General features: G+C 45.4%; 1 protein-coding gene across 2 annotated transcripts in view; it reads right to left on the bottom strand.

The window, feature by feature from the left end:
* The window catches only part of GRB10 (growth factor receptor bound protein 10), a 146297-nt gene extending 133437 nt beyond the window's left edge, over positions 1 to 12860 (bottom strand). The window contains exon 1 of one of the 2 annotated variants that reach the window (XM_027743560.2): positions 12770 to 12860. The gene's annotated coding sequence lies outside the window, so the exon portion shown is untranslated. Of the gene's footprint in view, positions 1 to 12426; positions 12506 to 12769 lie in introns of those variants that run through there. The other variant, XM_039378186.1, reaches the window with a different exon arrangement.
* Positions 12861 to 13694: the final 834 nt, after the last annotated feature.

Here is a 13694-nt window from a genome sequence, read left to right as displayed (position 1 = left end):
TTGGTTTTCTAGGGACCTCATTTGACATGGCTAAGGTGTCAGGTATCGTGAGTTACTCTGTTACAGCAGTACTTTTAAAAGGATCCCAGACCATAGGAAGACTTAACCTGAAGCTCTCTCCTCCAAGCCCCTCAGCTCCACACACAGCCACAGCCCTGCTAAGGTTCCACACTACCACCCAGCAGCCCCCCAGCCCCAGCCCAGCTTGGAACAATGGTTCCCATTGCATACTCCAACATGAACTAGCCCTTCATACACCACATTGCTGAAAGGCTTCATCCTAAGGTCCCAGAAATACCAAAGAAGTGTTGGATTCAGCATGCATTGAACTGCAGAGGAGATACACCACTCTCAGACATCATAAAGGGGGTGTATAATGTAGTATAATCAGAGTACACTAAACTAATTAATTTCAATTGAAGCCATCCAGATGATGCCCTAAGCCTGACCTGCAGAAGAACATTTGCCGCCCTGACCATGAGAAGCAACACGTTCTTCCCTTCATCTTTTCCCCTCATCTTCCCACAGCACGTAAACAGTCAGTTTTATGTATGGATCAGTCATAAGACCTTTACCAACCTTCAGCATATTGCTAAACTATGACAATGCTCAACAAGAATCCTTCAATATCCATAAGGTATTCCAGAAAAGTATGGTTTTACAATCCTATTTTGCATAGATGTCACCCATCCTCGAGAGAGAAATGGGATATTTGGGTGTCTGGGAGGGGAGAAAGCATGGCCACAGGGCTGCTGGGAACAGAATGGGATACTGCAGGTAGGTAGCCCTGGCTGCAGGGCAGGAGGAGGAGCAGAGAAAGACACTTTTGGAACCTCTGGGCTTTCAACCCAGTAAGCCAGGATTTCAAAAAGAGTTCACACACAAAGGACACACTTCCTTGCTTGGCTTTACAGAGTTACAACTGCAGAAGCAGAGGACACTGGCAGGAGGAGGTGTCTAAGACCGGCTACTGGTTGAAAGCATCCTTGCCCACAGAATGCAACAATTTATGGCTCTAACACAGGTTTAGGCAAAAATTCACTCTGACCACACAGTTTGAACTGTAGTCAAACATTGACCTTAGACAAGCCACAGTTGCGCATAGGAAAAAAGGTTCAATTCCAAGACACTTTAAAAAAAATAAATAAAGCAATTGATTTTAAAAACTACCCATCACATGAATGCTTCTCTGGCTGGATGAATCTTCTCTGAATCACTGCCAAAGTCAGTACAGATATGACATGGCTGAAGGCAAGCATACAAGCTGGCCAGATATCCTGAGAAGTGGAAGAAACTTGGTATTTGTATACAACCACATAAAAAGTAATTTTATGGGCACACTTTGTCATTCATTACTTCCTTCACCTCAATAGCCCCAAATCCTACAGCTATGCAAACCAACCAAAGCCTTATGAGTAGCATTTGTTATAAAACCCAAACTTCATTCAGCAGTTGTATAGAGTGCTCAAAGTAAAATAGAGTATGGGGAGAACATGTAACACACATTTTGTCACTCTCCAAATGACCTTGCAAAAGACAGAAACTGTTTTCAGATGGAGGCAAGTCCCTGTAATGAAGGCTGAGAAAAGATCTCTTCCTCCATCCATCCAGGAGTCCATCTATAATAGAGTTGGTACCCAGCCAGAAAGACTGAGCCAGTCATTTAACTCAACTATTTTTGTGCTAAAATTATGGAAACAGTTATTCAGATATGTTTCTAAAGAGAAACCCCAGTCCCTGCTGTGCAATCCAGAACCCAAGAACCCAAACCCTAGATCTTCCCAAACTCTGTTTGGTAAAATGAAGAAAATCCATTACATGTCACCTTGCCATCAAAATTATTCCACATTTACCACAGTCAAGAATAATAACTGAAATTACTGAACTTTGGTTTTCAGTCTGTGGGGTGGTTGGGGTTTTTTTCAGGCTAAAGCATACTAGCTTTAGCAAGGCTGAGAAATTTGCACTCTGAGGCAGCCCCTGAAGGGTCCCAGGGGTGCACGGGCAAGATCTGCCCCACAGCCACTAAGACCATTTCCTAGCAGGCACAAGAGAAGTCACCTCTAATGCTTTTATTTGACTTTGGTTACAGAAACCCCTCTTGGTCAGAGCAGGGTGGCTGAACCAGCTTACAGGTAGCTGTGGGATCCTGAGACTGGAAACATGAGTCATTCCAGGAAAAAACACATTTCAGCTGGTAACTGGTCTGAAACAAGTATGTTTTACCACTACATTTCAGAGCAAGTCAACCCAGTCTCTGGTGTTTGAACAGCTATTACTCTTGATATTTTTCATAATATGAATAATGATGGATTTATTACCAGTTAGTTCCTCAGTTGCTCTGTTTTATGATGATCATATCAGATACAGCTAAACATACCTTACATAATCTTCTGAAACTGAACGTGCTATTTTTACCTTTTTTAAATGTACAAGAGCAATAGCGACATTTTTATTATGGCTGAGTTGCTCAATAAAAACTCCCCCTAGCACTAACATATTTCATATTCATTTTAAGAAAACAACCCAACAACACAGGTCTATTTTATTTAAAAAAAAAAAAGGTGAAATTTAAAGACACAAGTAAAGACAACATCTCTTAGAACCACAGTTCAGGGCAACACACAGATCAGACACAAGGTTAACCCTCACACATGGTAGAAAAATTCCCATCAGCCCTTCAATAGGTAAACCTTGCAAATACAGGCAAGCTCTGGAGACTCTCTGCAAAGCCAGGTCTAAGTCATTAGCTTGTTTGCTTACGTAGCTCCATAAAATTTTTTGGAATTCATAGAGAAAAATAACCTTCGTTGGATTGCCAGAAAAATTAGTAGGCTTCCCTGGCCAAGCTGGCCCAGCAGTTTGCTATCACTGAAAAGAGATGGGACCTATTCTTCTCTTTCCCATTTCTTTTTCTTCCTTTCCCTGTAAGGGCACCTCACCTCATCTGCCTCACTGCATGCTTCCAAGAACTGATTCCATCCTTTAACCCAAAAGAAAACCAATCCCAGAAAAGACAAGTATATGTGACAGCTTTCCTACCTAGTTATGAAGTTAGGCATGCACATAGGTAGTGAACAACCAAGCTGGCCTTTGGTAAGAGACCCAAATGCTCTAATAAAAACAACATCATCTTTTGGCAGCAGTGAGCTTTTAGCATGACCCACATCCCTTGAGAAATGATGACCTGCCTCTCTCCCAGGGGAAAAGTTTCTTCACCTCTTCACACTGTAGATTTTTCATTTAAAAAAAAAATTAAAAAAAATTAGCATTTCAACACTCAAAGAGGAAAAAGTGACTTGCATCTCTGATGGCTGCACACACAGTGTCTCCCTGAAACTCTATTGAGCATTGCCAAATTGACCTGGAAGGCAATTTCACATCACCTATAGACATGTCACCTTAGTTAAGGTGCATTTTAAATGAGACCCCTGTAAAACAAACCTTGTAAACAAGAGCTAGACTGTTGGACATGAAGGACCCAAGAACTTCTCAGAGATGAATACAAGCAAAACAAAGTCAGGCTGTTACAGCACAGGATTCCTTCATTCAAGTTTTCAAAATTGTCCATTTTCCAAACACTGTGAGAACCTGCACCCTGGGAAGAAAAGTTTAACCATTTCCGAGTAAACCAGGACAAAGTACTATTTTCCAAAGGACACTGGGGAGGAAGTTATCCTCCAACAACAACTCAACTAGGTGTTGCAAGTGTTATCACACACCTAAACTCATCTTGTCGTGCACAGCATCATCTGCAACAGCCTTTGCAATGCTTCTCTGACTTTTCATTTGTTAACAGTGTAATACTCCTTTGCTGGCAAGGAACTCCAGAGAGATTCTTCCTGACCTTTTTTGGCATCAGATCTAGAAAAAATAATGCATGCCAAACACAAAACAAGTCTGAGTACACACCAGAGACGTCAGTAACCCAAATAGCATTTGCTCTCCACTCCTACAGCTAATCTCATAGTCTCCTTGCTCAATTCTCATGTAGCCTTTTAGAAAATAAACCCAATGCTTCTTCTAAAACCTTTCAAATGTTAAATGTGGTGACTATGTGTAATGTTATAACAGCCTACCAGTAAAGGATATCAAAAGCATCAGTTTATGAAAATTGGGTATAATCTGTGACATTCTATCTTGATCATTCCTAGGCATTATAATGGGCTATTTTGATTGCTTTTCCCTCACAGGGCTGTCCTGGTGTCAGCTGGGATACAGTTAATTTTCTTTCTAGTAGTTGGTACACTTCCATGTTTTGGATTTAGGATGAGAACTATGTTAATAACACACTGGTGTTTTGGTTGTTCCTGAGGAGTGCCCACATGAAGTCAAGGACTCTTTAGTTTCTCACCCCACCAGCAAGGAGGCTGGGGGTGCACGAGAGGCTGGGAGGGGACACAGCCAGGACAGCCGACCCAAACTGGCCAAAGGGATATTCCTTACTATATGGTGTCATGCTGAACAAAAAACTGGGGAGATCTGGCTGGGGGGCAGTGGTTCCTGCTTGGGACTGGCTGGGCATCAGTCAGCAGGTAGTGAGCCTCTACATTGTTCATCACTTGTTTGTAGTCTTTTTTAGTTATTATTATTTTACCTTCCTTTTCTGTTCTATTGCACTGTGTATCTCAACCCAGGAGTTTTACCTTCTTTCCAATTCTCTTCCCCATCCCACTGGGGGAAGCGAGTGAACTGTGTGGTGTTTAGCTGCCTGACAGGTTAAATCACAAGGGCCTTCGTTATAATCATCATTTCAAAACTAAAGCTAGGTGTGCAATAGCCAGGGAGGAGGGGAAAAAAACCCAACAAAACAAACAAAACCCCAACAATGAACCAACCAACTGATCAGGAAAAAAACACTACCACCAAGACCACTTTTGGCCTCAACTGTTCGGACTTCAGATTTCCTGGAATTAAATATTTCGTAACAAAACAGGAGATGACAATGTTATAGCTAGTGAGTTTTTTCATGAACTGTTTAAAATGCATGCATTCTCCATCTAGAGCGTAGATGCTGGTGGCAAATCTCCCTCTTTGCCTAAGATTTAGAAGCAAGCAACTGATCAGGAGTACTGATCAACTGAGTACTTTGTCCTCACAATTATGCTGCACAGATATGTTTCTCTTGGAAATTATTTACTACATCTCTTGCTGTGACTATGTACAGTAACTGGAACATCATAGTTAGAGCTGGACAGGAAAAAGAAAAGCAAACTGACCCACCAAGAAAGCATCTGACAGCACTTGAGCCATTGTTCTGCACAGTATCAAGGCTTGAATTCTGACATAATCCCCTGACATCTTGGATGATGTCAGCACAATCAGCTATTAGAATGAAGAGTGATCATCCACAAGACATTAATTCAGGAAGAATCAATGGCCTTGCAATACATATTTCTCCCTTAACATCTCATAAATGGACTTCAATACATTTGAGCCAGAAGGGAAAGCAGGCCTTTTAAGAAAGCTTGTGATATTTTTGTCTTGTGGCAAAGCCTTCTGAATTTTTAGCTTTTCCAGCTCCTTGAAGTTTAATTCCACACTTGTGCTTTGATATAATAAAAGCTCCTCATTCCTTTCCAAGGATGCTCAGAGCTTTAACAGTACACTAAGCAAGACCAACCCACAGATTTTACCTTCCCCCAGTCCTTCTCACCCCCTCTCTCAATTCCCATTTAAGGAGAGAAAACATTCTCCTATCTGAATCCATACCTAGTAGTTTGGCAGAGATGAACATCATGGAAAAGAAGGAAAGAAGAAAGGGGGGAGGAAAAAAAAGAAAAAAATCCCTTCCCTATTTTTATTTCAGATTTGAAAACTTCTGCTCTAATACTTTCTATTATACAACTATGTTGTGCTATCATCCTCCATTAAAATCAATTATCTGGGAAAATTCTTCTAGCAGATTTTTCTCTGGAAAATGATCCAAATCCTTGCTGCCAGTTAGTTTTGACATCTAAAGCACTTTACAAACATATGAATCATGCATAGACACAGAGTCCAGTTGCAACTTCCTGACCAAAAATATGTTTAAGTGTCAAATCAGAATTACAGAACCACAGCTCATTCGTGAAAGATTTGGGTGATATTTTACAGATTCCTTTCCTCATGGTTTCAAAACTTAAATTGCACCTGAAGATGACCTAGAAATAAAGTTAATCAAAGGAAAAAAATAACTTCTGAAAACTCACTCTATATTACAAACCAACAATATGAGCTGCAGCCACTTGATCAAGCTGTCAGAAAGGCAGAATTTAGATCCTGGTCATTGAAAGAAGCTTCTAAGTGTTCATCAAGTGCTAATCTCCATCATGAAAAGAATCTACAGACTTAGAGATTCTCCCTCCTTATTGATTTTCTCTCCAGGGATGCATAATGAAAGAATGATACTGGTCTCATGAAGTATTATCCACCCTTACTTATCTGCAGCCCTCTGCAGCCACAGGCTCAGCTTGAATGCAGATGGCTCAGTTTCTCCGATTTCTCTGTTGCCACAAATTCTGCAGCAGTAAGTGTGAAGAGAGCACAAGGACCACCACACTCCGAAGTTTACTGTGTGAACAAATGCAGAAATCCCCACTGCTGCTCAGCAGGAGAGCTCCTTCCCACTGGGCTATAGGTTTATTCCAACAGGATGGCATGGCATTTCCTCTATGGTTTGCCTGCCAGGAAAGTAATTTCCTATTTTTGTCCTGTTGTGAGCTAGTAGAAGCTGGCATTGATGGAGGCTGGGAAGAATCAGAGGCTGGTTTGCTAGTGGTTTAACCAAACATGTGTTTACAATCACCCCATTCATCATGCCCTGTCTATGCAAAACTGTCTTTTTTTGGAATTTCCCCATGCTCCTTGGGTTTGGCTTCCAAAAAAGCTGAAACAGACTCACTAAGAAATACATTGTTTGAATATCATGGCTAGAGCAACAGAACTGTTGCTCAGTTGAAACAGTAATGATTACAATGGTTAACATTGTAATCATTAATGAAACTGTTGCACATTAAGATCAACATGGCTGCTCAACTTGTTGCTGTTGGCCTAAGGATGACAGCCCAACAGCAGGAGGGTAAGATAATGGAAAAACCTCTTGCAGTCTTCTCCTGGAGTCCAACAAAAGAATACAACAGAAATAGGACACTGTTTCTTTCTCAGATGCTCTACAGCTTCTGCCCACAAGAAGAGAATGCAGAGATGGTCATGGTGTTCCCAGTAAGGTCATCTAGGGCACTTATCACCTCTGTATCCAAGGATCATGACTATCACCATAAGGCCAAAGCTCTTTTCAGAAACATACTGCACAATATAATTAAGACTTGCAACTCCCCTCACCCCCTCCCCAGTTCTCACTTCAGGGAAGAATAAATAGAGTCTGTCCCATCTTCATGTGGTAAAGGGAGAATTTCTCTCTGCTGATCCTTTCTCCAAGAAGAGGTCAAATTATTCTAGCAAAGAAGCCTTATCCCATCATACCTGAACCAACATAATCTCAAAGACAGCAGTCTTCAAAGCTGCAAAGAGCTCCAAAAGAGACATTTCACTTCTCTCAGTATCAACAAGGTAAACTTTCATGCCATATGCCTAGATTATGCAAGTTTTAGCCTAGCAATCTACAAGTTTGGTACAACCTGTAATTTTACTTCATATTACACAGAGAACTACGCATTTTTCTCTCTGTTTTACTCTCTCCAAAGTTGATACCCAGGGATACAATGACCTACCAAAGGGTTCTGAAAGGCTTCAGCAAGAAAAAGATCCCTCACACTAATTTATAATAGTAGTTACATGCTGTATTATCCATGCTACTGGAAGTCTCCTACTCTGCTAAAGAGATCATCCACTTTAAAACAACTGATCTTCATGACAGACAGCTTTTGCTGTAGCCATTCAGGAGTCGTAATCGGCATTCCCCATGGGTTAACTAATTGGGATGCAATTAGCAAGTTTCATTAAAAGCTCTCTTGACTTGTAGATAAGCATTAGTGTTGGGCTTTGAAGAACCCACATTATTCATCCTGACTATATTTTTGTTCAATCCACACCTGAGTCTCTGGTCTTTGCCTACAAAGGATGTTTGCCAAGTAAAAATCCAAGCAGCCATATAGCTGCCACCACCTCCTAATGGAAGATGACTCGCCCAGTGCTCAAAACCTCATGGTTCCATGACTGACTCCTCACCATTAAACAGAAACCCCTGGTCTTTTCTGATATAGAGACCAGGAAAGATAGAACTGTTCACAAGGACACTACTCTAAAGTAGGGCATGAACTCGCCTTCAGCCTTGACAACCATGTCCATCTGCTCTGCGTGAACTGATCCCTCTGCAACTTATGGAAGACCCTAGGAAAGCAAAGAGGGAGCTAAGTTCTCAGGCAATGGGTGCACATTAGTGTGAATGTGAAGATCTCTTTAAACAGTTTCAGGATAACCTGTCACTGATGATGACTCACTTCTTGAATCCTTCAGTATTCAGGTTCTTATGCACATTTTAAGTCCAAAAGCTGCTAGAAACCACAAACCCCACCACTTTCAGATGAAAATGTACCTGTATGAAAAATGTAGTGCCTATATGTCTCTCTTATATCAGGTACCCACTGAAGAGACAGTATCCACAGGAATAAAGCATATAAGCAAAGGGACTGTAGAATATATCCAACCAAATCTTATAGTCAGGCTATTCTGGTTGTTTAATCACTGAAGAGATTAACAGTCTGTTTGCAGTCAGTATGCCTCATACTGATCAACAGTTTTCTTTAATGCTGCACTCATAGTGGAATCTGGCTTCCTAGGACATTACTCTCCACATCCACAATGCAACAGAGGAGCATACTGAGTTTAAGTGGGAAATGCTGTCCAAAAAGATCATCCAATTCAACAGATGGCATGAGAATAAGAAAGACCTGGCACAGGACTAGTTCAGAAGCACACAGCTCAACATGTATAAAGAGAAGTCAGTGAGGTGACATCTGTTTACTTCATAATATTATGTTTCACAACAACCACTGGTTTGGGAGAAAAAGTGGTAGGAAACAAGACTACTTTGCCACATCCAAGTTTAGACTGAAAAGTGCTCTCCTGACCAGCAGGCAGTGCAAGGTTAGCAAACCTGTAAATAAAGTTCAATGCTAATAAAAGGACACCTTGGCAACCTCATTCCTTGCAATTCTTAAAAAGACTGGGGGTTTCAACTTTTTGGTAAAGGATCACCATTCCTAGATTTCCCTGGGTGAAGAGTCATAACTGGTATATTTTGGACATGGCCAGGAGCAGGTCCAGTTTCCAAGAAAAACAATCCAAACTTCTTAGCCTGCTTTCATACAGGAGGCTTACGCAATCACGCTGTAGCCAAGCCAATTGGCAAGCTGTGTGCAAGCTTGACAGAGGCAGAGGTCTCAAGAGTTATCTTCCTTGTTTGTGAAAACACTGGGCCAGGTGGGCAAATGTAAGAAACGCTACACTGTGAACTGGCATCAATACTCTTGTAATTGAGATAAATCCAAAGAAAAGCAGGCTTCCTTAGTCTTAGTTTGGACAAAAATGTTGGCTTAAAGTGAAGAAAAGCTTTTCTCTTGACCCCATTAATAAAGTTCACCCAGAGGTTTAGAGTAAAAAGGCCAGCAGAAAATAGCAAGGGTTTTGCACCACAGTGTTTGCTGCAACCAGTGAAATTTTTACTCGAGCAAATACTTAAGTGCATCCTAAAAATGTCTACCACTGGACATCAAAAGGTAACCCCTTCATCTACTCCCCCACTCCTGATTTCAGTGGTCTGAAGAAGCACCTGAGTGCATTTCCCACACACAGATACACACTTCCTGAGACAGGGCTCAACTGGTCTAAGAAAAAGTTTTATCTAGAAGTCTAGCCTCATTTAGCACAATCACCTCTACAAACAGATATAGAGAGGCATGGCAAAAGGGAGAAGAGGAGTAACAACATGGTCCCACCTAGTGTGACACTACCCGGGAGCCCCTCAGCTCGCCTGCTGCCACCGCTATGCACGCCCAGGGAAGCTAATGGTGCCTCACAGTCTAGATGGACATCTGTTCGTTCGGGGCTGTCAGAAAACAAATTCCCAGTGCAACACTCCCGTACTGCTGGCAGAAGCAGCGCATGACCCAGCTATGCCTCTCCTCTGCCAGCTGGGAACTCCCTGCCTTGGAAGGATACCTTCGCCAGAAAGATCCAGATACTTTTTTGCCCATTTACACCCCAAGCACAGATTGGAACATGACCAAAAACTTCTAAAAAACCTTTGTGACAATTCTTGCTGGAGTCATTTAAGTGCTCACAAGACAGAGGGTTGCAAAAATTTGATTTATTCACAGAGTGCATAGTATACACTTTAGCAGAACTGAAATGCAGAGATCCATTTTGCATTTAGGCAGCGCTTTTGGACTACCTAATAAAAAACACAGGAATATGCTACTGAAATCCAGGTGTGGCTGTATCTGAGGATGAAAGCCAATTCACACAGTGCTCAGGGAGGGGACAGTTTGATTAACAAAACCAAGGAAAACCATGAAAGTACCACAAGATCTTTAATATGTAGCCAGGGCAAACAAGACCTACTTTAAGAACAAATAAAGTCCAAGTGAAGAAAATAAATCAGACTATAACATGGTAAAATGACCACTGGAGGCAAGCGTCAGGGTCTGCTGCTCTGTCAGTTTGCTGTTTGCAGTAAGGCTACCAAACAGTACTCTTCAGGCTTTGCTGTTTGCTCTATATTGTGCTGAATTTTAAAGAGTTTGGTTTTGGAGGAAAAAAAAACCCAAGCAGCCTTGATATTAACATACACCTGTACAAAGACAGCCGGAGGAATACAGCTCCGGTACAGCTCTCCTTCTTATGCTGCACTGAGAGGTTAAGCCCTGAAGGAAGACTAACACAGCAATGGCAAGTGCATCCTGCTTACCTTCTGCACCCTGCTTCAGTTCCAAAATGATCATGAAGCACAGGCAAAGCTCCTATTTAAATTTTCAAGCATATTTCCTTTTTCTGTGTGAGTTCTCTAGTCTCCATGCATTTATGGTGGTTTTTTTTAACCTGTCCTCATAACTCACTCCTTTTAAATCTAGGATTAGCCTTGTTGCCCTTCTCCATATCTTTTCTAGAGCTTTAAGCACAACTACTAGTCTCTAAATGCAGGAATAGATTGAGTTGGACTGTTAATGTATCCTTGCAACCTTTATGAGGCAAAATAATTTCAACTGTCCCTTAGAAGCGTACCTTGAGGTGGTAGATACCCACATCCCTCCTATCCTGCTTGCTCTTGCTTTTCCCCAAACCCAAATTCATTCTGCTTTACCGAAGGGAAAAGCAAACCACATTCTTCGGGTCTGTTTTAGAAAACCTGATCAATGCTGCTTTGACATACCAGCAACACATGTTCCCATTTCAACAAATGGGAACATTTCAGGCAGACCACCACTTCAGATGGAGTGGGGCTCCTGGCTGCTGAATCAGCACTTTCCATCCTGCTGGCAATACAGAGTTATGCGACGCTTCAAAGGAAAGCGGGGGAAAAGGGGGGAAAGGGTGGGAGGGGGCCCTGGCACTTAAGCAACAGAAGCGGGCAAGAGGATTGAGCAGGAGTTCATCTGCCAAACCAATTAACTGCAAACTGTTCTTATAACGATGCCACAGTTTCAGCCCCAGCTTGCAGTACCACAGTTATACAATGAGAGAGCCATGCGTGCACGGCTCTCCCCGGCGGGGAGCTGGGGTAGGAGCAGCCCCGCACTCCCCGCTATTGCGGGGCTCCTGGGCTAGCGCGGGGCTCTGGGCAGGGCCGGGGTTCCGCGGCGGGCAGGGCCGCTCTCCCGCAGGCACACGGCCGCCCGGAGCGGTCGCACATCCCCGCCGCGGATGAGCAGTGAGGTGGCAGCACTCCGGGATGGCATTTCTGCGAACTGCCCATCCGCCAGCACTCCCGCAAACACCGAACGGAGCGGGGGAAACACCGGGGACTTTCGGTGGCGGCAGCAGCACCGCCAACAGTTGGCGGGGCAGGACCTCACTCTCCTCCAGTGCGGGGCGACGGAACAGCCCGGCTCCCGGCACCGCCGGGGCGAGGCGCGCAGCAGGCGACCAAACAAAACGCGGCAAAGAAGCCCCAAACCGAGGGAAAGGGCCGCTCCCCCGAGCCCCGCGGCAGCCGGCCGTCCCCCGTCCGGGCCCGGGGACGGCGGCTAGTGCGCCGGGGGCGCTCCCCGCGAGCACGGGGTGTGTGTGTGGGGGGGGGGGGCGGCTCGCCGGCGGCCCCAGGAAAAGGAAGTTTGCTCTCCTCCTCCTCCTCCCACCGGCCTCCGCCACCGAGGAGCCGGCGAGCCCTCATCCACCCCGGACCGACCCCCCCCCATCCCCTGCTGCGGCTACCCAGGGGCAGCCGCTGGCCCCCTGCGCGCCCCGCACCGCCCCCCGGCCCCTTACCTGCTGGGCGGGCGGCCGGCACCGACCCTGCCGGGCGCCGCGCACCCGCCGAGCCCGGGGCGGGCGCGGAGGGTCAGGGGAAGGAAGGGTCGTGTGAGCCGGCGGGGACGGGAGCGCGGGCGGGGAGGGGGGATCCTCCGAGTGGGGGGGTGGAGTGGGACACGGGCGGGGGAGGGCAAGCTCTAGGAGCCACGCGCCTCAAGAACAACAGTAACAAAAGACAAAAAAATTACAATTTTAGAAAAAAAATTAAAAATAAAACAAAAAAGAATTACAATTAAACAAATCGGGAGAGGAAAAAAAAAAGCAAAAAAAAAAAAGGCAAAAAAAAAGCAAAACACACCCAAAGCGGACGCGGACGTTCGCGCCTCCGCAAGGCGTCCCTGGACTGCGGGAAGAGGTCTGCGGAGAAAACTTCTGCCTGCCCGCTGCCGCCGCCGATCCCGGTGCTAACGACGCCCCGCCACCGCCGCGCTCTCGCCTCGCGCCCAGCTGACTCCCGGTGCCGCTCCGCCCCGCTCCCGCCCCATTCCCGCCCTGCTCCCGCCCCGCTCCCGCCCCCGCCGCACGCAGCCGCAGCCCCGGCCCGTGCCCCGCCGCGGCAGGAGGCGGCCGGGAGCGCCGGCGGCGACGGCGGGCGGTGCGGGGATGGCGTCCCCCCCCATCGCCACTCTCCGCCGTTCCGGTGCGAACGGGGCTGGGGGCGGCAGGTCGCGGGACCATGGCGGGTCTCCTGCCCTCCAACAAAAGCTCACCCGCAGGTAGCATCGGCTCGTGCTTTTGTTGGGAAGGGCTGATTTTCTTTAAAATAAAACTAACAGAGCATCTGCAAATGCAAGGCATTTGTGCGTGGACTTTTTCTTTAACCTTACCAGCCCCGTTCTCACATTTTTCCCAAATAAACTGCGCAGGGAAGGTGCCCCAGCTCCCCTTCCAGACAGCGTGGAGCAGGCGCTCGGCGTGTGCCAACAGTACGGGGGGCTGCTCGGAGCTTCTCTGTACCGCAAAGCGCCCTGGATCCTCGGGCTGCTACCAGCACTCCTACAGACTACTGCTGCGAACTTCTGTGTACTGGGACTTTTGGTATTTCACCCTGGTAGCTCCAAGCCATCCCATTTTGCAAGTAGCGTGCAACTCGGACTGTGGTAAAGCTCTTTCAAGAGAAGCGGAGCTGCTCGCTTCCCGAAGAGCTGCTGTTTTAAAGCGTATAGACTTCTAACATGAGCCGTCACGCTCTGAGAGGAGAGGAATATTCTCTCCACCAGACG

The sequence above is a fragment of the Pipra filicauda genome, unplaced genomic scaffold (assembly GCF_003945595.2).
Source record: "Pipra filicauda isolate LSUMZ 115617 unplaced genomic scaffold, ASM394559v2 scaffold130_size2058158_pilon, whole genome shotgun sequence".
NCBI lineage: Eukaryota > Metazoa > Chordata > Aves > Passeriformes > Pipridae > Pipra > Pipra filicauda.
Note: the sequence above shows the minus strand (reverse complement) of the source record. Positions and strands in the feature narration are given on the sequence as shown.